The 26,959-nt window shown below is 42.1% G+C and overlaps 2 protein-coding genes across 4 annotated transcripts in view; one reads left to right on the top strand and one right to left on the bottom strand.

The window, feature by feature from the left end:
- The window catches only part of TRMT9B (tRNA methyltransferase 9B (putative)), a 64,803-nt gene that overhangs the window by 30,629 nt on the left and 7,215 nt on the right, over positions 1 to 26,959 (bottom strand). Inside the window, exon 1 of one of the 3 annotated variants that reach the window (XM_082444666.1) lies at positions 26,335 to 26,424. The exons of the other annotated variants lie outside the window; for them this stretch is intronic. The gene's annotated coding sequence lies outside the window, so the exon portion shown is untranslated. Of the gene's footprint in view, positions 1 to 26,334; positions 26,425 to 26,959 lie in introns of those variants that run through there. 3 annotated transcript variants of the gene reach the window in all.
- The window catches only part of LOC309651733 (uncharacterized protein), a 121,748-nt gene continuing 121,201 nt past the window's right edge, over positions 26,413 to 26,959 (top strand). Inside the window, exon 1 of the mRNA XM_082444715.1 lies at positions 26,413 to 26,519. The gene's annotated coding sequence lies outside the window, so the exon portion shown is untranslated. The remainder of the gene's footprint in view (positions 26,520 to 26,959) is intronic.

Here is a 26,959-nt window from a genome sequence, read left to right as displayed (position 1 = left end):
CCCCCCCAAAAAAAAGATATGTCCATATCCTAACCTCTGGAACCTGTGCTTGTGACCTTATTTGGAAAAAGCCTTTTGCAGATGTAATTAAGTTAAGGATCTCGAGATGGGATCATCCTGGATCCAGGTGGGCCTTAAATCCAACAAGTGTTATTATAGGAGATGGAAGAGGCGAAGACAAAGAGGAGAAGGCCACTAAAGACAGAGGCAGAGATCGGAGCTATGCTTACAAGCCAGGGAACTCCTGGATCCTCCAGAGGCTGGAGGAGGCAAGGACAGACCCTCCCCTGGAGGCTCCAGTGGGAACTTGGCCCTGTCTTTTTCAGATGGTCTTCGTTTGTGCCCATTTTCCAGCCTAGACTCTTGATTTCATGCAGTCCCCAGTGTATTACAGAAATTTTTCTTCTCTACTTAAGACGTCTAGGATTAATTTCTGCTGCTTGCAATTAAAAACTTCAACTAATTTTTTTTTTATTTATTTTACTTATTTATTTTTGGCTGTGTTGGGTCTTCGTTGCTGTGCAGGGCCCTCTCTAGTTGCGTCGAGCGGGGGCTACTCTTCGTTGCGGTGCACGGGCTTCTCATTGCAGTGGCTTGTCTTTGTTGCGGAGCATGGGCTCTAGACACGCGGTCTTGGGCTTCAGTAGTTGTGGCACACGGGCTTAGTTGCTCCGTGGCGTGTGGGATCTTCCCGGACCAGGGCTCGAACCCGTGTCCCCTGTATTGGCAGGTGGATTCTTAACCACTGCGCCACCAGGGAAGCCCTCGACTAATTTTTTAAAAGTATCAGTAGTTGTTACAGTCCAGTCTGTTCAGAGAGATACAAAGATTCTGAAAACCATCATTAATGTTTCAGAATGGGAATCTGGCAGCTAATGGCTTACAGTAGCAAAAGGCTAAATCAGTTAATCACCTGTGGTCATAGGAATGAGGCGCCTAAAGAGGCAAGGCTGTGGGGACCAACTCTGCCATCCCCGAGAACAGTACAGAAGACCATAAGGAATTCCAGAAGGGAGATAAGACATTCAGAGAGCTTAAGAAAGAGTAAAACAAACTCAAATTACTTCATTCTTAAGCCTGATTCTCTTATCTCTCGAAGCTGTAGGGCTAAAGCCGCTGAAAATTAAACTCCAAGTTAGAGCTTGTGGGTTGCCAAATTACTTGCATTCACAGAGTCAACAAGTATTTTATGAGAACGTTAGGACATTTCTTGGGGGGGATAGACTGGGCCCTGAGAACAGGACTGAGACTTAATGGATCCAGCACCTCCTTATTTCCTTGTAGGCCCTACAGTTCCCCCACCAGAGAGGGTTTCTTGTAAGAGGGACGCAGGCTGGCCCCCTGCACACCTACATTCCCTCCACCTCTCAGTGTCTCCAGGTCTGTACCCAGCCACTTTCCTGCACGGCCCAGGGAGACGAAGCCAAACCCCGAAGGCTTACACACCACGAGAATTACAGACATTGAAGGCAGAGAACAAAGAGCTGGGGTAAATGTCCACACGTGTGGATTCTGAGGGAGACTGCCAAAAAGAGGGAAATATAATTTTAGATTGTACCAGATTTACCAACATGGGCGCCCTTACCAGAGGTTCTGGATTCACTGTGCCAACCTGCCCAAAGTGAGGGGCTCCGAGGAGCTTGCCCATCAGGTGCATCAAAGTCTGGACTCAGTGGTGGCCCAGCCAGAATTGAGATGCCATATGTTGCTTGGCCGAAGATCAGCTAAGGTCTGGCAAGATGACTTGCTTCACGCCATGTAGTGGCTGCCAGATTGGCATGTTAGTAACAGAGAAACACAGTTTGGGGAAGAATCGTATGGATGGACTTCTCAGAATGGCTCACCGTGTGAGAATTTTTGACTCAAGAATATAAGATGGCCAGCACAACCTCCTTCTCCACTGCTCGAGAGCTTTGACTCTTTGGGTGCGTGAACTCCTTGGGCTGCCATGTTGACAAGGATGGAGGCTATATATGTGCTCAATAATATGATCCTTTTTCCAGGCTGATCTTGCTACCCCTGTGACCGAGTGCTCAGTCGACCAGCAGCAGAGGTAGTAAACTCTGAGCCCACGATGGGATACAAAGCTCCAAGGGAACCAGCTATTTGCCTGATAGCAGGTTGATTGTCTGGGGCCACTTTTCATCATGGAGGGGCAGCAATTAGAGGAGAATTAGATGGGGTAAACATTCAATCTGGATTTGCATTTTCTTTCTTTGCCTACCACACTTCTGTTAGCAACACCATCTCCTAGCACCATCTCCAGGAGGCTCTGCTTTGCCCTCAGGCTTCCATCTGGTTTTGGCCAATGAAGGGCAGAAGCAGGATTTGGGAGGAGACAGAGGTGAACTTATTTATTATGCCAACTTCCTCCCACAAGGGCCTGGGTTTAACAGTGGCTTTGTTTCTCTCCTGACGGCCACAGCTTCTGCTGGGCTGCTCTTTCCAGAGATTAAAGTTCTTGCCAAGTAACTAGTCTTTTTCCCTTTCCCCTTCAGGCCTAGGGTGAATATTGCTCCCAGCTGCTACCCCAGCGTGTTTCACCATCCCTTGTCACGTTTCCTAGGGGCCCTGCCACTTGACTTGAGGATGGAACAAACATTTCCCTCTCTTCCCCCAAGATGCCGTGTGTGTATGTGTGTGTGCGTTAGCAGGGAAAGGGATTATCCACAGCACGCCAGAAACAATCTCTCTAAATCAGTCATCTCCCCAGTGTTCAAGTCCTTCAACATGGATGCTGGCCTAAGGGTCACAAAACCGGATATCATATTATCCAGCCTTAAAAGGAATGAAAGTCTGACGCGCACTACACCATGGATGAACCTTGAAGACATTATGTCACGTGATGTAAGCCAGACACAAAAGGACAAATACTGGACGGTCCACTTATGTGAGCTTTCTAGAGTAGTCAAATTCATAGAAACAGAGAGTGGAGTGGTGGTCAAGGTTGGGGGGTGCTGGGGAATTTGAGGGAGGAGGGGGGGAGTTACTGTTTAGGAAGTTTCAGCTTAGGAAGAGGAAAATAATTCTTGAAGTTGGTTGCCCAACAATGTGAACGTACTTAATGCCACTGCTCTGTGCACTTAAAAATGGTTAAAATGGTAAATTTTAACAGATTTCTGCCCCTTCTCCTGCAAGTCCTGCTTGGGTATCGTAGCAAGTAGTTTCAGCCCATGACAGTAACTGCCCCCTAACGTCTTTGGGACCCTGCCTGTTGTGAAGTGTGGCCCCTGCACCCCCTTTCTCCACAACTTGTGTTGTGGGCATGGGGGCTCTGCAGACAATATTTCTTCCTTGCCAAGTGGCTCTGCACACAGGGCACACCACACCAAAGGGAGTCCGGTAGGTGAGAGGAAGGAGGAGGGACCAGCCCCTTTCTGGTTGCTTCCTGTTCCTGCCAGTGTAACCTGGCAACAATCCTGCACCCCACAGCACCATTTGCTTCCGGGAGCAATCAGTTCCCAGTTCTTTTCCACTCTCCCAGCACCAGCCATTTGCCCACCCCTGAGAGATACCTCCAAGCCAGGCAGCACTCCTGCCAAGAGATCTGTTCCCAGCCCCTCAGGGCCCCCTGTCTGAGCTCTCAAGGTAACAGCACTAGCTAGCCAGCACCCCCTTCCCAGATAATGGGTCCTAACTCCATTGGTCCTCTCTGAGTTTCTGAGGTCTGGTTCCCGGCTCCAGGGGCCCCTCCTCTAAGCTTCTAGGTTCTGAAAAGCCCATTCTCTTCTCTTGGGTCCCCCAACACAGGATGACAATTCCTACCTTACTTGTTCCCTCTATGACTTTCAGTCCTCTAATACCTATTTAACCAACTCCTTATAATAAATTCCCTCTGTTAACATAACTAGTGGGGTTTCCGTTTTCCTCATGGGATGTTGACTAATAGTACTGTATTCCTGCACTTCCGTGCAAGAAATGAAAACAAGAAAGTGTTTCATTTCAACAACCTGCTATAGTTGTTTATTGCCTGTCTACTTTAACTGGTTTGTAAACACCATGGAATCAGGTGTTTTTGGTTCACTGACCTATACACCCAGCACTGTGAACACAGCCCGGCATACAGCAGGCACCCGTATCATCTTAACTGGATAAATGAATAGGAAATATTTAATTTGAACATAAAAAACCAAAATAATTCTAGTCATGAAAATGTGCTTACAATATATAAAAGTTATAACCACGTGCAAATATATCCAAGGCGAAAATAATGTAGCTGAAGTTTGCAAAGCTCACTTTCTGAAATTCTTAGCAATATCCATTTTGTGCTTTTCCCCCCATTTTCTTGTTTAATAATTTTAGTCAGTGGGGGTTTCTCCATATTTTTCTTGTTCATTAGAGCATGTTATCCATAAGTAGTCAGTCATTGTGATATTGCAATTTATAATAAGAAATATATATTTGGTCTTCCTCCACTGTTTCTGGCACAGAGCTCCTAAAACCCTTATCATTTCCTATATGAGAGCCGTAGGGGCATCTTTTGTTATAATATTTAGTTTTGTCTCAGTTCCCGAAACAGCTCCAAGAGCATAAAGGCGAAATGAGTGTCTTCTGTTATTAATAAATAACCAGCCCCTTTCAACCACACCTGAATTTCTGTTACTGAGGTGACCTTTGGAAAGCCCCTAAGGAAGGGGCTGGTTGCCAGGGGAACCAACCACGTGACTGGAGGGTTGGCCATACAGGCCTTTCCCCCAGATCTCCAGAGAGTTCAAACACCAAGGGCCAAGGATTTAATCAATCATTCCTTCATTAAAAACCCAAAAGGATAGGATTTGGAGAGCTTCCATGTTGGTGGACAGGAACATATCCACATGTCAGGAGGGTGTCACACCTCAGACTCCAAGGGGGCAGAAGCTTGGGGCCTTGAAAGGTCCAGACCTTGCCCTACGCATCTCTTCCATCTGGCTGTTCCTGAGTTATACCTTTTAAAAACAAGCCAGTAACCTAGTAAGTAAAATATTTTCCTGAGTTCTGTGAGCTTCTCTAACAAATTAATCTAATCCGAGTAGGGGGTCATGGGAACCCCCAATTTATTAACCAGTCAGTCAGAGCACAGGTGACAACCTGGACTTGCCGTTGGCATCTGAAGTGTGTGTGTGTGTGTGTGTGTGTGTGTGGCAGGAGGGTAGCAATCTTGTGGGACTGAGCCCTTAACTTGTGGTGTCCAAGTCTATCTCCAGGTGGATGATGTCAGGATTGAGTTAAATTGTAGGACACTCGGCTGGTGTGGCAGAACTGTCAGACGTATGGGAAACCTCCACATCTGGGGACCAGAAGTGAAGCAGTGTGAGAGTAGGGAAAACAAACACGAGTGTGTTCTTCCTTTACATTCATTCAGTCAATAAAATACACAGTTTAAAAATCAAAACACCAATACGTTAAACTTCACAAATAAAACTTCAAAAGGAGAACTTGGGGCATTTTGATGTGATGAAAAAATACTGTATCGGGAGATGACGTAGGCCCAGGTCGTCACTGGCCATGTGACCTTGGGCAAGTCTCTTAGCTTTTCTTGGTATATGTGACTTCAACTTAGATATAAAGAAGTAGAGATCATTTCTAAAGTGCCCTTCCTCTTTTAAGACTCTGATTCTTCAAATAGAAATGTGCTTTAACATCCCAAGAGCACAAGATAACTTTCAATCATCGACAGTCTATCCCAGACTCGAATGTCTTTTTATCACAGTCCCCAAACCTATCACTCCACCCAGACTGAGCCTGGGAAAGTGTGAAGTGACTGACAGTCAAATAAAAAGCTTTGGTGCCAATTCCTATTTCCAGGTCCAAATGAAATTATAATTTTCTGTAGCTAATACTTTTTAAACTTGGCTGGATATTTTTAAGACCCTAATCTGTGGAGCAGTGTTAATATTGACAGCTGCATGAAACATCTAACACATTGGAATACATTGCAAAGCTCAAAAAAGACCAGATCAGGGCAGTGAACTCTTCTCTTTCCCTGACATCTAAACATGTCAGACAGCCCAGAAGACATCAGCCGAGATCTGACCAATGCGGCACAGGCTCACAGCAAAGAGCCCTGCACCCACGGAGCCATGAGAATGAACTGGAATAATAGTCCACAGAAAGAACTGGAATAATGGTCCACAAAAAGAACTGGAATAATAGTCCATGGAAGGAACTGGAATAATGGTCCACAGAATGAACTGGAATAATGGTCCATGGAGGGAACTGGAATAATAGTCCACAGAAGGAACTGGACTGGAGGAATCAGGCTCCCCAACTCCAAACTACACTACAAAGCTACAGTAATCAAGACAGTATGGTACTGGCACAAAAACAGAAATATAGATCAATGGTACAGGATAGAAAGCCCAGAGGTAAACCCACGCACCTATGATCACCTAATCTATGACAAGGGAGGCAAGAATATACAATGGAGAAAAGACAGCCTCTTCAGTAAGTGGTGCTGGGAAAACTGGACAGCTACACGTAAAAGAATGAAATTAGAACACTCTCTAACACCATACACAAAAATAAACTCAAAATGGATTAAAGACCTAAATGTAAGACTGGACACTATGAAACTCTTAGACGAAAACATAGGAAAAACACTCTTTAACATAAATGACAGCAAGATCTTTTATGACCCACCTCCTAGAGTAATGAAAATAAAAACAAAAATAAACAAATGGGACCTAATTAAACTTAAAAGCTTTTGCACAGCAAAGAAAACCATAAACAAAACAAAAAGACAACCCTCAGAATGGGGGAAAATATTTGCAAATGAAGCAACAGATGAATTAATATCCAAAATGTACAAACAGCTCATGCAGCTCAATATCAAAAAAAACAAACAACCCAATCAAAAAATGGGCAGAAGACCTAAATAGACATTTCACCAAAGAAGACATACAGATGGCCAAGAGGCACGTGAAAAGATGCTCAACATCACTAAATTATTAGAAAAATGCAAATCAAAACTACAATGAGGTATCACCTCACACCAGTTAGAATGGGCATCATCAGAAAATCTACAAACAACAAATGCTGGAGAGGGTGTGGAGAAAAGGGAACCCTCTTGCACTGTTGGTGGGAATGTAAACTGATACAGCCACTGTGGAGAACAGTATGGAGGTTCCTTAAAAAACTAAAAATAGAGCTACCATATGACCCAGCAATCCCACTACTGGGCATACACCCTGAGAAAACCATAATTCAAAAAGTCACATGTACCCCAATGTTCATTGCAGCACTATTTACAATAGCCAGGGCATAGAAACAACCTAAATGTCCATCGACAGATGAATGGATAAAGAAGATGTGGTACATATATACAATAGAATGTTACTCAGCCATAAAGAGGAATGAAATTGGGTCATTTGTAGAGACGTGGATGGACCTAGAGACTGTCATACAGAGTGAAGTAAGTCAGAAAGAGAAAAACAAATATTGTATATTAACACATATATGTGGAATCTAGGAAAATGGTACAGATGAACCCGTTTGCAGGGCAGGACTAGAAACTCAGATGTAGAGAACGGACGTGTGTGGACACAAGGTGGGAAGGGAAGGTGGGATGAACTGGGAGATTAGGTTTGACATAAATACACTACCATGTGTAAAATAGATAGCTAGTGGGAACCTGCTGTATAGCACAGGTAGCTCAGCTCAGTGCTCTGTGATGGCCTAGATGGGTGGAATGGGGAGGGGGGAGGGAGGTCCAAGTGGGAGGGGATATATGTATACATATAACTGATTCACATCATTGTACAGCAGAAACTAACACAACATTGTAAAGCAATTATACTCCAATAAAAGATAAATAAAAACAAAACGAAACAAAAAAAAAGAAGGAACTGGAATAATGGTACAATACAAAGTAGAGTACAACTGCTATAACCATTCTCTCTGTACTGTTTTGTGTGATGGAGAATACAATACAGCATAGAAGTCGGTCCAATGCTACTTTAGAAATAGTGCGAACAGAGGAAAAACAGGCTTACTTAAAAGACATCAAAGAGTCAAAAGTTCAAGGACAGTGAAAGAACAGACTGGTCTGTTTAACGATAGCACATCTACAGAAGTGAACAGAGTAAATTTGTTGTTTTCATACAATTTTGTTCACAGAAGTAAAATACAATGTGTGTGTACAAAATATATATAAGTAAGAAAATATGGTTTTCTTACCTGGAAGAAGACTAAGTAGTATTGGAGGGGGCCCCAGGAAGGGGCTAAAAAGGGATGCTTACTATCAGTGAGGGAGCCTAGGGTCTCAAGGAATTCTCTCTCTCTCTCTCTTTCTCTGTATGTATGTGTGTGTGTGTATGTGTGTGTGTGTGTGTGTTTATATATAAATGACACAAAACAGGAAAGTAGACTTACAAGCCTGCGTGAGCACAGAAGTAGGGAGCTCTGTCTCAGAGCCCAGGATGGAAGCCGGGGTGTAACCACGAGAGGGAGGGACTCTGGTTTTCCTAAGTGTGTGAGGAGGAGATGCCTCTGTGACGACTTCTGAAGGACTGCGGATCGGTTGCTTCTCTCTGTGACGCTGCTCAGGCCAGGCCAGGGTAGTTAATACAGGGCATCTTTTCTGTTCTTCACGCCTGAGCTCTTCTCGTAATTAACCGACATTGTTAAATTGCATAAAACCTACTGGGAGAGGTGGAGGTGCCCTGCTGGTGCCTCCTGTGGGCGACTCGGAGTCGAACCCCCTGGGCTGCCTGTGCGCCTTATCCCGAGGACCGGTCCCTCCCGGGGGGGCTGCTGAACACCCAGTCAGGTGGACTCCAGCTCGAACCTCGCCGCATCACTAGGATTCCTCCTACCCTGACTGCGTCCTGTAAGCATTCAGACCTCAGATGAGAGAACATGGAGAGATTCTGGTAATTAATTAAAAGAGCTATGGTAGCTCCTTATGACAAATCAGAAATTGCGAAAGGATCAATGTTTGTTTATGAAAGGAAAATTCTTCTTTTCCAGCAATTCCAAAGAGCAAACCCATGGCTTTCTAGATTAAAGGAACAGAAATCAGGAAGCTCTGCCCGCTTTGTTCCCCTTCTGACCTCATCCTTATCAAACAGGCCACGTCCCAGGAAGGGCACGTAATTCTGCAGACCTTTATAGTCCCTTAGCATGTACGTCTTTTGTGATCTGGGTAGCATCTCATTTAAAATAGAAATTCATCTATGGTGTTGTCCCCTTTTAGAAACCGTGTTACAAAGTCCTTCAGCCTGTGCGGTGACAATGGTAAACTAAACTTGTAACAGTGCTTCAAAAGAAATTCATAATTTGTTAATAGCTTAGTCCCAGTTATTGCTTTCATACGGACAATCACTATACAATATAAAGACAATGTTCTAAAAATGTATTTAGTACTGGTCTGGCTTTCTAAGCTGATTAGTGATTGTTATTCTACTGTGGGAATGACAGCTTCCATTCTTAACAAGAAAAATTTAAAATTCAGAATTTGCTTTCCCTAGAAATTACCAATTTTAAATAGCTGCTTTAATTAGAAAGGATACATACACTTAGGTATAGTGTGTTAGGGGCAAAAACTTAAGAAATAATCGAAATGACGTGGGCTTGAGTTGGTCAAATGCCAACAGAGAAAGTCATTTTCATGTCAGCTCTACTACAAGAAAAACCTCTGAGGTGAGCAAATACTTGTCCTGGTCCCTCTGACTTGCCTGTGTTCTGCTGAGGTTCCGTCTTTGTGTGGAAGCAATAGGGTGGAGCAGGAGTAAAGAACATGGCTTTGAAGCCCTGAATTCCTGCCCTGTCTCATCCCCTCATGCAACACGTTTGTTCCTAAAGCCTTGGATGGTGTTTTACTTGTGCTTTTGCCCAACACACTAGTGTTTAATTTAACTGGTGGAAGATTTTGGGGCCCTGTACGTATCTTTAGATGATCATTTCAGAGAGAAAACAAATACAGGAATTGATATACCTTGTGCCCTACAGTTAAGCAGTGTTTGCACACAAAATCTACAGAAGATTTCTGCTTCTCAATCCAATTTTTTGTGTACTGTGAAAAAATTTATTTTCATACTACCTGGATTTTGTTACTTATACTTCCCATACCTCAGGAGTATTAACCATTGGTGCTTGTACTGACGATGAGGCTACCTAATCCTGAAATGCCTTTGGATTATAATCTCATAATGTAAAACTTGAAAGGGACAATTAAAAATGTAAACGAGATGATGTTGTAACCTCTATTTTTTGCTCCTCTGATCTGGAGGAATGAGGCCGTTACTCCCCCTCCCCTCCGCCCCCCCTGCCGTGCACCTCCCCAGGGGCCAACTCCCGGGCAGACAGGCTCCACTCATTTCCAACTGATGGCTTGTTCTAGAAGCCAGAGTGCTTTCTGATCTCCCGCCGCATCTTGCTCCTTCTCTCGGAGGGTGGGTGGTATTAGCATGTGCCATCCAGCTCCTGTACCAGTCTGGGAAGCCCTGTGCTAAATAGACAGGTACTGAACTCAAAATTTAGACCGATTTTAATAAAAACCTAGGTCACATAATTGAACATTAGAAATAGCTGAGGTTGACCCTTTTCCTTACCAAGGTATTGTTTATTTTAATCACTTTTAGGGAAATCTTTCTAACATATACCACAAACTTTTTATGTATATGTGGCTTTTTTTTTTTTTTCGGCCGCGCCTCACGACTTGCAGGATTTTAGTTTCCCAACCAGGGATTGAACCTGCGCCCTCAGCAGTGAAAGCACACGGTCCTAACCACTGCACCGCCAGGGAATTCCCTTATGTCTTTCTAAAGAGCCTATATAGCACATTTTTTAAATTGATTACATAGGAGTTAATTATGACAAAGTGTCATAGAGCAGCAATGCTCCCCAGAGCCTAACAGAGTGTCTGCATTTACGCTAAGTGGCACTAGGTTTTGAATGCATCTTGACTGCTTCTCTGCCCTCCCCTGCTGTGGGCAGTCACGTTTCACTCTGCCTCTCTCTTCTCCCTTGTAATTTGCTGCTCTTCGTTGGCTTGGGGCTTAAAAGAGATCAGACATCTAAATCTGTTGGAAGCCTGCCTAAAAAGTGGAGAAGAAGACATTCGGGCCATTAGAGGGCTCAGCTTTGGATGAACCAGTTTGGTGACATCTGTACTGATGGCTCTCAGGCTGTGTTGGTTCTGGGTCACGATCTGGAGGCTGGAAAAGGCTTGCTGGACCTGTGGCCTCCCGCTAAATCCTCGGGTGCTGTCCCTCTGATTGTCAGCCTTTGGTTTTTCAGGCAGAGCTCCTTGACCTCAGCTCCCCGCTGTGTGCTCGCATCAGTGCTGATTCTGTTTCACTTCTACTGAGCTCCTTCCTGATAGCTCACATCTCCTAATTCTCTCCATTGTCTGTAGCAGTCCACACCTCTGAAAACCAACCAGTGCAGTAGCGGGGTTTGAACGTTTACCTCACACACCTGAGGCTTTCAATTCAAAGTAAGCGCCACAGTTATGAAAGCTGCATAAAAGGAGGAATTATGCCAGGTGAAAAAAAAAGTTGTCTAATTTGCAGGCAGCTTGCATTGTATTTTATAAGAATATGTTTGACATTTTAAGCTTTCCTGTGGCAGTAAATTGTACTTCTCCTAGCAGCAAGAGTTATTAAGTCTGTGCCCAGAATACACCAGACTGTTTTGGAAAGTTTAAGTTTTTCAGTTTTCATACTCCATTTTATGACAGTGTTTGTTTCTTCAGCAATAAGCCTATAAGGATACACTGTCTATTATGTCTAATTTAAAACTATAAATACCATTTTTTAACCTTCACAGAGTTTCGTCATAATCTACTTAAAAAAACAAGTTAAATACAGTTTGATTCTAAATTAAAAATTAAATAAGACAATTGGGATTGACATATATACACTAATATGTATAAAATAGATAACTAATAAGAACCTGCCGTATAAAATCCAAAAAAAATTAAATAAGACAAAAGATTTAACATAAAGCACCTATGGCAAGATGGAAATATTTCTTGGTGATGATTATACAACACTTAATGGAATCCAGGAAACCATCTTCATGGACTGAGTGTTTGCATCTCCCCCAGAATTCATATGTTGAAGCTCTAACCCTCAGTGTGGCTGTATTTGGAAATGGGCCTATAAGGAGGTAATTAAGATTAAATGAAGTCATAAGGGTAGGGTCCTGATCTGACAGGATTAATGTTCTTATAAGAGACACCAGAGGGCTCTCTCTCTCCATGTGCACACAGAGGAAAGGTCATGTGAGGACACAGAAGGTGGCCGTCCGTAAGCCAGGAAGAAGAGGGCTCTCACCAGAAACCAGACAGGCTAAAACCTTGTGCTGGAACTTCTAGCCTCCAGAACTTGTGAGCAAACAAATTTCTGTTGTTTAAGCCACCCAGTCTACGGTACTTGGTCATGGCACCCATGCTGACGAAAACACCATCTATTTTGTGATAAGCACACTTATTTTACCAAGAAAGGTGATGCTGTGTCATCGACTGTAAGATGTACCCCAATTCCAATGATGTGGAAATGTGAAATATTAAACAATAAGGATGAAATACAATGTTTTTGATAAATAGTTTTTAAATAACAACAAAAATAGGACAATACTGACTTGAGTTTTTAGAAGTAGCTTTCTCCTTAGAAAGGCCAGTCAATAGTCTACTTCGATCACCAGATCTTTGTTTGATGGCCTCCTCAAACATGAGAAGTTGCACAGCTCATGCATGAGAAAACTAAATTCAAATATGGGCAAATAGATATAAAAACAAAGCTTTCACTTTTATTGGGAACCTAACTCAATTTCCCCAGAAAGCCTGAGATATTGACAAAACGGTGCCTTATCAGGCTGGCTCTGCTCCTACTTCATTAAGAAAATGTAAATTTCTTCAGTTTCCCTCTTTCTACCCCACAGTCTTGCACATCCCTTTTGTTTCTGAATCATCAGACTCCTGTCAAGGCTAGCCCCTCTCCTCCGTTGACCCCATCTTTCCTGGGACAATAGCCTCTTCTTTCCGTCCCAGTGTTAGGCTCTCTCCCTGTGGCCTCCTCTCCTCAGCCAGCAGAGACACAGAGCTTAAACAGAAACAGAAGACCACACACAAAGCAAGCCATTCCCAGACCCTACTTCTGCCCTCAAGCTTTACACTCCTCTTTCCTTTTCAAGAGGGGTCCATGAGCCCCGCCGGCTTCCTCTTCCTTCATTCTCCTCTCAACCTACTGCAGCCTGGCTGCCATGTGACACACTCTATCACAAAGGTCTCTCGGGTTCTCCTGCCCACACCACCCTGGAGAAAAACTACAGTTGAATTCCACAGGATGGTCATTTTGCTGGCACCTCTGGGACTGACCATTAGCACGTGGACCAGAATGTAGTCTTTCTGAAGCCACTGGTCATCCAGCAATCAAGAAGCCTCAAACAGCTAACGTGCTGCTCAAGCGAAGGATTCAGGATGCTGAGGAAGGCTTGAAGGGAAATGGTTGCAGGATATAAGGGCGGAGAGGGAAGAATGTGATGCTGGCGTGGTCAGGCCGAGGAAAATACCAGCTGTGTGTGGACTGAGGTTCAAGCTCTATGTCACAGTAAGTGAAAATCAAGCCATTGGTGTCACTTATAAATACTTGAGAGCCAACGAGTAAATAAAACTATATAGTTAGTTTCTGAAGGACTAGAATCCACCTGTACTGATTCTACAAGCCCAGAGGTCCACCATGCCACACTGCAGTCTAGTTCAAATAAACAGGTCCGTGATCTAACTAAAGTAGTCACAACTTTAACTAAATTAGTTGGTACACAAAGTATTCAAAAACTTGAATAAATGTTTTAATGGTTACTATTACCTGTAATAAAAATTTCCATGTCAAAATATATCGTATAGTTTTCCTCCATTTTAAAAAAATACTCAATTATTCTTCAATTTCCTGTTTTAAAGGACGAATCATAATACACAGAGCACTGGGAATCACTCAAAACACCAAACCATGTGGTTAAAAGTTTGCCACTTGACGGTTGAGTCAACAGGGCGTGTCTTGCCTACAGCACAGTCATCTGCTTTTAACAGCACAAGTGGTGGGATTTCTAGTAGCTTCTGCTTTTCAAACATTCACTATCATCCTAAAGTGGTATGTTATACATAAAACCGTCAATGTATACCAAAATATATCATCCTAATGAAAATAAAAAGCTTCTGTATGCACATATTGCCAATGCATCTCAAGGGGCCTAAATTTTAACAAGTAGAATAGACAAATTATCAGTTAAAAGATCATAAATTACTTTAAAAATGTCTGGCTCAACATTCCCCTTGCAGGTTTCTACATCTACTGCATAAATATAGGTGTGCACCTGTGTCTGTATAGCTTTTTTTAAGGGAATGGTGGATGGTCTGGCCCAATTTTTCATGGTCACATAGGAACTACAACATTCTTTGCTAGCAAAACAAGAAAAGGTAGGTCTGCATTTCTGCCAACTTGATGCAAAGCCTCAAGAGCTTCCTGCAGAGAAAAGCCAGCCTGGAGAATCCAGGCTGCAGTAGGAAAAATTAATGGTAGAAGGTTGGAGAGCCTCGATAATGAAGGCTTTTTCTTTCTTTCTTTCTTTCTTTTTTTTTTTCTTCAAGAAACCACTTAAAATTTTATTCTTTAATTAGCAACCTTGGGGAGGAAAAGGACATCAGGACTTAAAGGCAGAGGCAGAGACCCGAAACCAGCTGGGTTTTCCTTGTTAGGCTGGAGCAGAGTTTAAACCAGGGCAGATCCCCTCCAGCTCTGGGCTCTGGCTGCAGCCTCCTCTCTACATCCTGGTCCCAGGTTGGTTTGGTTGCAAACTGGCTTCACTTCATCCGAGGCTTAAGCCTTACAGCTTCAAGACCGACATTTTCTCTGGTTTCAGGCCTGTCAGTGGATTCTCTGGGCTCTGATCCAAGTCTTTAACCCACATGCAACTGGATGGCAAGAAGTAGTTTGCTCGGAAGTCTGATTGAGTACATCTTCCTCACCTCCTAAGAGCTTGGGTGAAGTTTCTCTGCCTAAGGTAAGTGCAGCTTGTGAAATGTTTCAGCTGGGATTAGAATGACAGAACTGCTCTTGTTTATTAATTTCCCTGAGTTGGAGCCATGTTCCCTACCACCTGACATGCCATCACCTGGACCCCTGAAGTTAACATTTTCTACTCTAGTACATGAAGTGCCTATTAATTTTTTTAAAATATGTAGGTAATTTTAAAATTGACATCTTGCATTGATGTGGAACATTGGTTACAACTGATGAACTGATATTGGTACATTATCATTAATAAATGTTCATAGTATATAGCAGAGTTCATAATTTGTACTATACAGTTTTATGGGTTTTGCCAAATGCAAAATGTCACGTGTCCACAATTACCCACATACCATGCAGGATAGTTTCACTGCCATAAAAATCTCCTGTGTCCACTGATTGATCTCCTCTCCCCCACCCCCAAAACCCCTGGCAGCCACTGATCTTTCTACTGTCTCTGTAGTTTTGCCTATCCAGATGTCATATAATTGGAATTATACAGTATTTAGCCTTTTCAGACTGGTTTATTGACTTAGCAATTATGCACTTAAGGTTCCTCCATGTCTTCTTGTGGCTCCATAGATATTTTCATCACGGAATAATACTCCATTGTATGGACAGACCGTTTATCCATTCACCTACTGAAGGACATCTTGGTTATTTGCAAATTTGGGATGTTTGTGTTATAAACATGCACGTGCAGGTTTTTGTATGGATTTGCCTGTTAATTTTTCAGTGCTCGCCGACACAAGCGTGGTCTAATGAGAGCAGACTTGTGGATGCTGTTTATTTTCAGCATCCATGAGATACTCACTTTGGGTCTGCTTTTCTCAACATCCTTAACACCTGTTGGGCTCTCAGCTATCATCTCTGGCTGGCAGATAACGTCTACAGATGTATTTTCTGAAGCTCAGTTACCACTAATCACCAAAAGTTTATTAAGTTTCTTCAAGGCTGCTGTTAGAGATGAACGAGATTCCTTTGTTGACTCCACAGAAGGCTGGTATCTGCCATTGAGATTTAAAGAGAGGGAGCAGTTCCCATCCAGCAAATGCAGCAATTCCTTATTTGTTGCAGATATGTCAGTGTAACTTTCCAGGGCTATAAATCTGTAATGGGAATAAAATTACCTAAAATTTCAAATGAAGGGTCATATTTTAATGCATCTATTTCCATAAAGGGATTATCTAAGTTTTGGGTGCACCAGTGTTCTTGACATTGATATCTACTTCCACAGCCAAAGGAAGAATATTTTTCTCTGTACGTGGAAGGTCCACAGCCAATGACTGTAGCCCATCTCCTTTTATCTCAGCTTCCAAGCCAACAGATGGTTGTTGGTTCTGCTGCCTGTTTCCAGGAAGTTCATGGTCCCCTGTGTTATGTTTTTGGTCACATGGACCAATTCTGTTCGATCTCATGCTGTTGATCCCCTAGTTCTTTGTGCTGCTGGAGGATATTCATGTGGCTCCAACTCTGACATTCTAGATGCCAGGCCTTTTCACTTAGAGACATCTGTGGTCAATGCATCATGGTAGTTGTGACAGAAAAGCTAGCTTCCTTTCTTGTGTGAGGATGGAATTTGAGACCCTGGGTGTTTTTCTCAGCAGGCAGCTTGTTTAGATTATCTCAGATTCCTTTTTCTGATGAATTCGGCAGAGGCATAGCTGGACTTCAGCCTGACAGAGTATTACGCCGAAGAAATATAACCAGAAAGGATCCTGAGAGGAAATAATGTTCTTTTTTCCCTCCATTTAACTTCATTTAAAAATCAATATGGTGGGTATATACCCCAAAGAATTGAAAGCAAGGGCTCGTAGAGAGATTTCCACACCCATGTTCACAGCAGCATTATTCACAATTGCCAAAGGCAAAAGCAACTCAAGTATCCATTTAGTAATGAATGGGTAAACATAATGTGTATATACATACAGAAGAATACTATTCAGCCTTAAAAAGAAGTAAAACTCGGATACATGCTACAACATGGATGAACTTTGAGGACATTTTGCTAAATGAAATAAGCCAGTCACAAAAGGACAAATACTGTGTGATTCCAGTAATGTACCTAGAGTAGTCAAATTCATAGAGACAGGAAGTAGGAATGGTGGTTGCCAGGAGCTGGGAGGAGAGGTGAATGGGGAGTTATTGTTTAATAGGTATAATTTCAGCTTTGAAAAATGATAAATGTTCTGGAGATGAATGATGGTGATGGTTGCACAACAGTATGAATGTACTTAATGCCACTGAACTATACACTTAAAAATGGTTAAAATGGTAAGTTTTACGTTATGTATATTTTACCATAGTTTTTAAAAAATCAATATTGCAATTAAGGCAGTAATACAACACAACTAGCACCTTAATCTTGGGTGACCGTAAGTCCTGGTTTGCTGGGGCAGTCCCCGCTTGTGCTTCTTTTCCCCAGGGCAATCATTAATACAGGCAGACCTTGAAGGTAGTGTGGGTTCGGTTCCAGACCACCGCAATAAAGCAAATATTGCAATAAAGTGAATCACATGAATTTTTTGGTTTCCCAGTACAATAAAAGTTATGTTTGCAATATACTGCAGTCTGTTAAGTGTGCAATAGCATTATATATTTTAAAAATGTACATACCTTAATTAGAAAATACTTTATTGCTAAAAAATGCCAACCATCATCTGAGCCTTCAGCAAGTCTTAATCTTTTTGTAATAGTAACATCAAAGATCACTGATCACACATCACCACAGCAAATATAATAATAATGAAAAAGTTTGAAATATTGTGAGAATTATCAAAATGTGACACAAAGGCATAAAGTGAACAAATGCTGTTGGAGAAATGGCACTGATAGACTTGCTCAATGCAGGGCTGCCACAAACCTTCAAACTGTAAAAAACACAAAACCTGCAAAGTGCAATAAAATGAAGTACAATAAAACAAGGTCTGCCTGTAGCACCCTTTTCCCTCTCAAAAGTGTCCCAGGTTGAACAATAAGTCACATGATCACGCTGGATCTATTTCATAATTGCATGAATCATTGCACTGTCATCTTCACGGGCAAATGTCTTAACATTTAGAATGCACCTGCATTTTCTAGAATTACTCTAATTATAAGCTCGATGTCCCGGAAAACATATCCGATCTTTTTTATTTTTATTTTTTAACTTAAAACAACACTCGTTTATTTGCTCACGATTCTGTTGGTTAGACGTTTGGCATGACAGGGCTGAGTCTTCTGCTCAGACTCTGACGAGACTGAAATCAGGATATCAGCCAGGCTGAGCTGTCATCTAGAGGCTCTGGCGTAAAATCTGCCTCCAAGCCGATTCTTGGAATTGAATTAAATTTCTTGTGGTCATAGGACTGAAATCCTTGATCAGACTGAGGTCCCCCTTTCCTTACTTCCACCCTTAACATTTTAAAAAAATTATTGATTACTTGTTGAACATTGACTAAATACCAAAAGCAGCCCTCTTTTCTTACAAACTCCTTACTTCTTTAAACACCAAAACCCTCTCTTTTTGGCTTTTTTCTAAAAATTGAGGAAATGTTGGTTTATAACATTATGTAAGTTTCATGTGTACAATATTATATTCTGACTTCTGTATACACTACAGTGTGCTCACTACCAAGAGTTTAGTTTCTGTCTCTGTACAGTTGATCCTTTTACCCATTTTGCCCTCCTCCCACCCCATAACCACTGCTGTGTTCTCTGTATACCTTTGTGTTCTTTTGGTTTGTTCGCTTATTTTGTTTTGTTCTATATTCCACATAAGAGTGAAATTATATGGTATTTGTCTTTCTCCCTCTAACTTATTTCACTTACCATAATACCTTTAAGATCCATCCATGTTGTAGTAAATGGCAAGATTTCATCTTTTTAGGGCTGAGTGATATTCCATTGTGTACATAAACCACATCTTCTTTATCCATCCATCAATGGGCACTTTGTTTCCATAGCTTGGCTATTGTAAATAATACTGAAGTGAACATGGGGCTGTATATATCTTTTCGAATTAGTGTTTTCGTGTCTTGAGATAAATATCCAGGAGTGGAATTGCTGGATCATATGGTAGTTCTATTCTTAATTTTTTGAGGAATCTTCAGATTGGTTGCACCAATTTACAGTCCCACCAACAGAATATGAGGGCTCCCTTTTCTCCACATCCTTTCCAACACTTGTTATTTCTTGCCTTTTTGATAATAGCCATTCTAATGGGTGTGGAGTGATATCTCACTGTGGCTTTGTTTTGCATGTCCCTAATAATTAGTGATGTTGGACATCTTTTCATGTGCCTGTTAGCCATCTGTATGTCTTCTCTGGGAAAATGTCTATTCAGTTCCTCTGCCCATGTTTTAATTGGGTTGTTTGGGTTTTTGTTGTTGAGTTGTATAAGTTTTTCATATATTTTAGATATCAACCCCTTATTGGATATATGATTTGCAAATATCTTCTCCCGTTTGGTAGGTTGTCTTTTCATTTTGTTAATGGTTTCCCTTTGCTGTGAAGAGGGTTTTTAGTTTAATGTAGTCCCATTTGTTTAATTTTTGATTTTGTTTCCCTTGACTGAGGAGACATATCCAGAAAGACATTGCTAAGACCAATGTCACAGAGTGTACTGGTTTCAGGTCTTAAATTCAAGTGTTTAATCCATTTTGAGTTGATATTTTTGTGTATGGTGTAAGACAGTAATCTAGTTTCATTCTTTTTCATGTGGCTGTCCAGTTTTTCCAAGAACATTTATTGAAGAGACTATCCTTTCTCCTTGTATGTTCTTTGCTCCTTTGCCATAAATTAATTGTCCATACGTGCGTGGGTTTATTTTTGGGCTCTCAATTCTGTTCCATTAATCTGTGTGTCTATTTTTCTGCCAATAACATGCTGTTTTGATTAGTATGGTTTTATAGTACAATTTTATTTTATTTTATTTATTTATTTTATTTATTTATTTTTGGCTGTGTTGGGTCTTTGTTGCTGTGTGCGGGCTTTCTCTAGTTGCGGCAAGCGGGGGCTACTCTTCGTTGCCACGCACGGGCTTCTCATTGCGGTGGCTTCTCTTGTTGGGGAGCACGGGCTTCAGGAGTTGTGGCTCGCGGGCTCTAGAGCACAGGCTCAGTAGTTGTGGTGCGCGGGGTTAGTTGCTCCGCGGCATGTGGGATCTTCCCAGACCAGGGCTCGAACCCGTGTCCCCTGCATTGGCAGGCAGATTCTTAACCACTGTGCCACCAGGGAAGCCCTATAGTATAATTTTAAATCAGGGAGTATGATGCCTCCAGCTTTGTTCTTTTTTCTCAGGATTGGCTATTTGGGGTCTTTTGTGGCTCCATATAAATTTTAGGATTTTTTGGCTCTATTTCTGTGAAAAATGTTGTTGGAATTTTGATAGGGATTGCACTTAATCTGTAGATTGCTTTAGGTGATATGGATGTTTTAACAAGGTTAATTCTTCCAGTACATGAGCATGGAATATATTTCCATTTCTTTGTGTCTTCTTTGATTTCTTTCAAAAATGTCGTACAGTTTTCAGTGTACAGGTCTCTCACTTCCTTGGTTAAATTTATTCCTAGGTATATTATTCTTTTTGTTGTGATTGTAAATGGGATTGTTTTCTTAATTTCTCTTTCTGCTAGTTTGTTGTTAGTGTATAGAAATGCAACATATTTTTATATATTGACTTTGTATCCTGCAACTTTACTTCTAATAATTATTTCTAATAGTTTTTTGGTAGGGTCATTGGGGTTTTCTATACGTAAAATCATGTCATCTGCAAATAGTGACAGTTCTTCCTTTCCAGTTTGTATACATTTTATATCTTTTTCTTGCCTAACTGCTCTCCAGTACTATGTTGAGCAAGAGTGGTGAGTGTGGGCATCCTTGTATTGTTCCTGATCTTAGAGGGGATAGCTTTCAGTTTTTCACTACTGAGTATGATGTTAGCTGTGTGTTTGTCATATAATGCCTTTTTATGTTGAGACGTGCTTTTTATACCCATTTTATTGAGAGTTTTTATCATAAATGAGTTTTGAATCTTGTCAAATGATTTTTATGCATCTATTGAGATTATTATATGGTTTTTGTCTTTCATGTTGTTAATGTGGTGTATCATGTTGAATGATTTGCCAGTATTGAACCATCCTTGCATCCCTGAAATAAATCCCACTTGATCATGGTATGATACCTTTAATGTATTGTTGTATTCTTTGGTAAAACCTTCTAACTCTTGACAAGCTCACTTACTTTGATTTCTGTGGGTTAAAGGGAACAGATAAAAGACATGGTCCTAGATAGCTGCCATTTTTTTGTCTCTCTCGGCTGACTTTTTGTTGTTTTCTTTTAAAAATATCAGTAGATATTCTTTGAAGTCAGAACTATGTTTATGGTTCAATTAACTCCACCTTTCACCACACCATGAGAAAATACACCTCTTTCTCTTTAAGAAAGCCACTGTTCTCCATACTCATTATAAGAGTATCATATTACTATACCCCTTGATTGCTATCTCCCCCGAGCATCAGTCTCCCAAAGGTAGAGCCATATATCACCTAGTACCAATCCTGGTACAAAAAGGTGCTTAATATCCACTTCATAGTCAGTGAATAAACAAATCATTCAATGATGTTCAAATACTAGTCCTCAAATTTTGCTTTAAAAAATATACAGAAAACCCATGCTCTCTCTATCCACATCCCCAATTCAATCTGGCACATCAGTAGTCTAACCAGAGAGTGATTTCAGATTTGGATGTTCTACTTTATAATACATTTGGCAAATCAAAAGATCATTTTGATTTTCAGTCCATAAAAGGAGTTGTATCCTACAAAGCTGGATAAGCTTTAAGCTCCATATAGGTGAAGACAAGAACTCATCATGCTTATAACCCACAGGGAGGAAAAATCCAGGTTTTTCTCTTGAATGTTTACTCAAATATGAATGAAAGAGAAAAACTGTGGGAGGGGAATGAAGCTGGAATTAGGTCATTTGTGTGTTACTGTAACATAGAAAGATGAGTACTACTTACTTTTCCTTGCAGTTAATCAGATTAAGGTTCGATTCAACCAGTTCCTTCCTGAGAATACACTTTAAGTGGGGTGTAGTTGGGGGCTCCGTATGGAAGAGAGTGGATTTGTCTTGAAGCTGCATTTACAGAGAAAGGGTACTGTTTTTATTTTGATGCGTTTATTTTTGGTGGCTTGGGCAGAGTGGCTAAACTCTTGGTGTCACCACTGGACCCAAAAGAACATACTATTCATATTATAGTGTGGTTTACCCCTGGCAACATTTGTAGTTCTGCATTTAAATGCTTTCATCACCTATCAGAGAAGATACTTGAATGAACTCTCATTTTCTGAAACATGAAAATCACTTAAAAATTATATATGTATTAGTCTGACAAATTCGCTAAATAACTCCATTTGCCTCAGCTACTTTTCTCTCATTCTCTACCTCCAAATATCAGAGGCAAATATAAAATGATTTCATTCAGTAATCAAGACTAATTCCTAGATGTGCTCATGTAATTTCTGAGTAAAAATAAATGATAATGTGTTACTTAGAAATTGTAAAGATCATATTTACTTTAGTAGTTTGAAAAAAAATCTGACAAGCTCTAGAGGATGAAATAAGTGATTAAAGTGAATTCAAGCATACTCTTTTTTAATCTCCAATTAACAGGACATTTCTATCTTTTTAATCCTTAAGAAAAGCACCATTAAAGTTCCAGAGCAAAGAAAGATTCAGTAGAAACACAGATACACAGATACACAGATAGTTCATCTAATGAAAGAACCAGCCTGCCAGGAGCTATTATTTCCATGATCAGACCTTGGTTCTTCCTTTGTATTGCTATTCATTAAATGGATAGGCTATCTGGGACTTTGGTGGGGAGGACCTTTTAAAAATAATTTTCCCAATATTTTACTTTGATTATTAAACCAAAACAAAGGAATATTATTTCACATTCAGATAGAACCACCATAGGCAGAGGTGGGCGCTTGGTAATTTTTAGTGATTTATTTGCTTGATGCTTTTTCCAGCAATTTTCCAGTAATGACTATAACATCCATCTGTTTGAAATGCAAATTGGTTAGCAACTGGATCCTTTTTTGATTCTTACAATATGTCATGTACCTGCTTTGAATGAAATATTCTAGCTCTGATGAAATACGTTTTCGATAAGCGTTAGACATGGAGTGTCACTCAGCATTCATTCTGGTCTCCTTCAAGTGTGCCTTCCTCTGTCTCTGAGGCTGGAAAGCCATAAACCACATTTCCCAGAGTCCCTTGCAGCTAGGGTTCTGGGCACAGCTTAGGTTCTGCCAGTGAGAGGAGCTGGATGAGAAGCCAGGTGTCTAAGGAAGATGTTTGCTAGCTTGTTTTTGACGTTGGTAACCATGTTCCGTTACTAGCTTCCTGGGTGGAGTGGCGCATTGTAGCACCTTCTCTGATCACTGGAACACAACTCAGAGAGTGTGCTCTTGATGTCAGCAGCTCAGGTGGTGGCTCTGAATCCCAACCTCCAGACTTCAGCAGTGATGGCCCTAGGGGGCCAGTTCAAAGACACCTGTTCTCTCTGCCGTCCTCCCCAGTCAGGGAACCTGCACTGTGTGCAGAGTCTCTGCAGGTGCTGTTCACTGGGCATTAAATGCTCTTCCTTCCCCAAAGACCTTCCTTCACCACCCCCTCCCTCCACAGGTCAAATTCCCCATCTCTGCCTTTGACATGTTTCCTGCATAGCACTTAGCACAGTTATAATGACAGGTTTACCTGTGTATTACCAGCAGACATGCTTCCAGGAGGGGTCAGGTCTGCTTTTCTTGCATTCTGAAGGCTTAGCATGGTGCCTTGGGGATGCTGAATGATTAAAACCTGCATGAATCATATTGCTGCTTCAGCCCCAAAGTCCAAATACTCCATTTCTAAATATATAACTGTCTAGGGGAAAACTACAGATTATTATCATTTTATGAGGGCCACACTTCTAATGGCATTAAAAGAAACTAATTCATTAAAGGTTTAAATTTGATTTTAGAATTTCAATGGGTCATCTCCTTCGATCTCATCATTATCTCCAAAAACCACCACAGGTAACTTCTTTCACCAAGGTAAGCCAAAGGCCTGTGCATGGGGGAGAAGATGCAAGTTTCACAGTATGAGCCTCTAACTCCCAAAAAACACTGATTACTAAGAGTCTAGTGTACCCTATACTATATTCTATGAGAGTATACTAAGTATACCAGGACAGTGGAATGAGCCACTCACCCAAATATTCAATTCTACCATCAATTACACAGCAACCCCTCCACAGCCCATAAGAGATGATATTTAAGTCATAGTATTTCTCTTTCTTGTAAGACAGCTCACAATGTGCATTTTACACCAAGTAAAATGCTCCATTTGCTCCTAACAGCCACCTTAGTTAGGAAGCATCATTATTCCCATTTCACAGATGAGGAAATGGCTCAGAGCTGGGATTCAGTCCAGGTAATGGAGCTCAAACTCCAAGTGGTTAGAAGTTTCTCTGGATGGGAAGTGAGTACCCAAAGTGAATGGTGTCGCTCCTTTTGCATACATCTTAGCTAGAGGTCCAGGCTATGTACTGTCTGATGACATCAAGAGAAGAGAATCACACAGGCTGAGGGACATTCAACTGGTCATTTAGCACCACCATACTTTGAGCCTGACCAGCAACCAGCGACCAAGGTATGCCAAAATCAGCCTCCGTATTTAGTTCCTTCCGTCTGCCCTTAAATAAATCACCAGTTTCTTCATCCTTTCCTGCCACTCTCCTCAAAACCCTTCCTAATTTATCTACGGGTAAAAACGTAAGATTGCACAGAGAAGTGCTGACAGCCTGATCGCAACAATTCGTCATACCAAGGGCTAAATCACAGTGAGAGCTGACTCAGTTCCCATTTAAGATATAAGTCATTCATTACAATTACATTAATTCATTACAAGTGGAATGCATGTAAGTATTCACATATCCACCTATCAGAAATACTGGAAGTATCAATACCTCCTTTACAGCCCTCTTAATCCCCAGTAGGATTGATTTTAGAAGATATCGCGATACATACACAGAGGTTTAAGATGTATTGGGAAGCCCCCCCCCCGCCCCTCCCTTTTGATGCAGAGTTAACCATGAAGACATAGCATTTTCCATTTCCCATCCCTCTGGTAAGTAAAATTTTACTAAAACCTTTGAACTACCTTGGTGCTCTTGCTATATTATGACAGACACACAAAAGGACAAATTATTTCCAAAGAACATCATTACAGTAATTGAGTCTTTCTGGAAAAAGGATTTCTTTTGAATTAAGAGAAACGTCTGTAGACAGCTCCCCTCTCAAATCCTACCAAATGCATTAAGAAAGCAGTTCTCTGGAGCAGTTTCCTTAGTGAGGAGGTAGATCCTTTTCAACCTATCAGGGTCCACTTTAAAAGAAGCTATGGGCAATCAGTGGCCATCAGGGAGTCACTTTCATTCTCTCCAAATGATCTTGCCCTCTGAGCTACTCTAGAGCATCCCTCACCATCCCTGGAGAGTCCTTTATACTGCATTTTCAGCCAGCCATCAAGGACAGAAGAACCTACAGTTCTCTCTTCCTAAACTTCAAAACAGATTAACCATTCATTAGTCAAGGATTCGCTATGCTGATGAGTCACGTGAATAATAGTACTTCAGCCCCTGAAACAAGGGGTTAAAAGCCAACTGTTACCTGTATTATTGCTAATAACCGTAACCTCAAAATGATATAGTCACATTCTAGCTCTTCGTCCACAGGAAGTGTTCAGTGTACCCGTAAATGCATGCAGACCAAGCCATAAAAAGCTTTGCACGGAGGTGTTCACAACCTTACTTTCTTTCTACCTAAAGCATCCCATGCTTATAACATTTATCACAAAGAAGCCAGATAATACATAAGGACACAGATAGCAAATATTATACAAATCCTACCATCGCATTTTGATATTCCTTCTTAGACTGTATTTTTGACATTAGCTTGGGCTATTTCAGTAAGTTCTTCCAGATCAACTAAAAAATATTCTGACAAACTTTCTGGCTTCAAGTTATCTTAGTTCATCGCCTCCTGCTAGTTAAAAATCAGTTCCCAAGTGATAGCTTCTAAAGGGAAAGATACACGTGTACTCCAGGAAAACACAAATTCATTTTCACCTTTAGACACTACATGTCCCCTACAGCTCTGGGTTCTGATTTATCCGGTGTAACATCTGAAGCACATCACCGCAGTCCCTTACTGACGCCAGGCTCGGCTGGCTGTTCGGATCACGTCTAAGTTTTCAAGGTAAACATGTTACCCTCGGCGACTGTAATGACAGTGGAAGAGCAGGCACTCACCCAGGCGGTCAGACCCGGGACGCGGGCGCCGGAGAGCGCGGGAGGCGACCTGTCGCGCCCCCTCCTCCCGGTCCGCGGGGCAGGGGCAGGCGCAGGGCCGGCCGAACTAGGGTGGAAAAGAGGCTTCCCGCCGCTCCGCTCTGCGGACCATCGTCAACGCCACGGTCGCCGGCGCTGGCTGCAAGGTATGGGGGCGGGCAGCTCTACGGAACCGAATAGTTGCAGTGAATCCCCCCCGCCCGAGGCCGGGGAGGAAAATCTGCCTTCGCATCAAAGCCGGGGTCTGTACCGGCTGTAACTTCCACCCGGTGACCTACTTTAGAGTGTGAGAATGAAAGCGATGGGAAAAAATAGACGGAGCGCGCGCGGGGGAGCGGGGCGCCGGGGACGCGCGTGCCCGCGGGGGAGCGCGCGCGCGCGCCCCCAGGGCTTCCAAAGAGAAGTTGCTGCGCGGCCCCCGGAGGCCTCGGGCAGAGCCTGGGGGCCGCTCCTCCGTCAGTGCCTCCTCCCGCCGCGGCCCGGGTGCTGCCTTCCCGGGGCTCGGGGGCCTCCGGGCGACCGCCCGCGGCCCCGGCGGCGCAGCTCCCCGCCCCCATCGCCGTCCCCGCCTTCCTGACCCGCCCTC

This window comes from Balaenoptera physalus (assembly GCF_965194825.1).
Source record: "Balaenoptera physalus genome assembly, chromosome: 21".
Lineage (NCBI taxonomy): Eukaryota > Metazoa > Chordata > Mammalia > Artiodactyla > Balaenopteridae > Balaenoptera > Balaenoptera physalus.
This window is presented reverse-complemented; position numbering and strand designations above follow the sequence as displayed.